The sequence below is a fragment of the Cupressus sempervirens genome, chromosome 3, assembly GCF_028749045.1.
Source record: "Cupressus sempervirens isolate cs-2001-9-10 chromosome 3, ASM2874904v1, whole genome shotgun sequence".
Lineage (NCBI taxonomy): Eukaryota > Viridiplantae > Streptophyta > Pinopsida > Cupressales > Cupressaceae > Cupressus > Cupressus sempervirens.
Genome location: NC_143120.1, coordinates 672,267,289 through 672,268,461, shown reverse-complemented (window position 1 = coordinate 672,268,461; position 1,173 = coordinate 672,267,289). Strand labels below are relative to the sequence as shown.

Genomic DNA, 1,173 nt, shown 5'->3' with positions numbered 1-1,173 from the left:
TTTCAGACTAAAGGAAACTATTTATTTATTGCTGCTCATTGAAGGAAAGATGTACATTATCAAAGTCCAACACAAAACCCAAAATTTGTTAACTTTGGCACTGCTCTGGCCTTATCAAAGCTAAAAAAAAATATCAAAATACTAAAGGGCAAAATTTTAATACACAATATTTGAAACTCAGGGAGGAGATTGCTCCTGTTGCCGTCGCCAGGCAAGCATAACCAAAACCACGGAGTTTTCGGTCAATGGCTGCACAGACACAAAATAATGAACACGTTACATTAGCAGGCAGAAGAAAAGATCAAAATCAAAGAGAACACAGCAGGAAACCGCTGGCATGCCTTTTTTACTGCAGACCTCAAACACACGATATTGTAAAAACTAATATCATCCCTAAGGCGGTCCGAAAATGCCCACGGTTAAAGACCCATGATGACCCACTCTCATAGCAATGCACAGGTGAAACAACATCTGGTCCGTGGCCGCTGCTGCAACCGCCAAAATGCATTCACGACTGCACACCCCGATCATTCCAAGCCAATTGGGGCCGAGTTTGTTCAGAGAGGTGTACTTATGTTTTACATAAAACTAATTGGATTGAGATTTTTTTTTTTCAAATGTGAAATTATAATATTTGTGAATAGAAAATAATTATAGGGTCTCTTTTGGAAGAGCTTGGTGTGCAATATAATAACTATCAAATAAATTTTAGTTTAAGAAATGTTTTTATAGGAAAATAAAATTAAAAGTTAAATGTATTTCATTTTATAATAAATAAAATAATATGTTCATTCTAAATATATAAAAATTAAATGTATGAATTATACTAGTTCTATATTAAGTTTAGTTATTATGTTCATTTCAAATGAAATGGAGGTATTAGTATATAAAACAAGTGAATAGTTTTAAGATCTAGACATAAGTGTCAGCGTAAGTGTTAGCTGTATCGATTCATAATTCAACTTTCATAATGGTCTTAAAGTAGCATATATAGATGTAGTTTAAATTAATGTATTATTTTTTGCTAGATTTTGGCACCATAATCATCTTGCAAGCAAGAAATGTGATTTATCTATATAAAGATGATGATTTTATTTATTAAAAGTATCATCACATAAGTGAACGGTATTTACAATATACTAGTATAGTTCTATAGGTCTCCACTAACTTAGT

The 1,173-nt window shown here is 32.1% G+C and overlaps 1 long non-coding RNA gene across 3 annotated transcripts; it reads right to left on the bottom strand.

Annotated features, from left to right (window-relative positions):
• LOC149568514 (uncharacterized) lies at positions 1 to 603 on the bottom strand. Of its 3 annotated transcripts, none has more exons than XR_016362571.1 (2): positions 342 to 603; positions 1 to 249 (listed from the first exon to the last, which is right to left on the bottom strand). It is a non-coding gene; the product is annotated as an uncharacterized LOC149568514 (long non-coding RNA). The 3 variants fall into 3 exon arrangements; XR_016362572.1 differs by having other exon boundaries at positions 358 to 603; XR_016362570.1 differs by having other exon boundaries at positions 383 to 603.
• Positions 604 to 1,173: the final 570 nt, after the last annotated feature.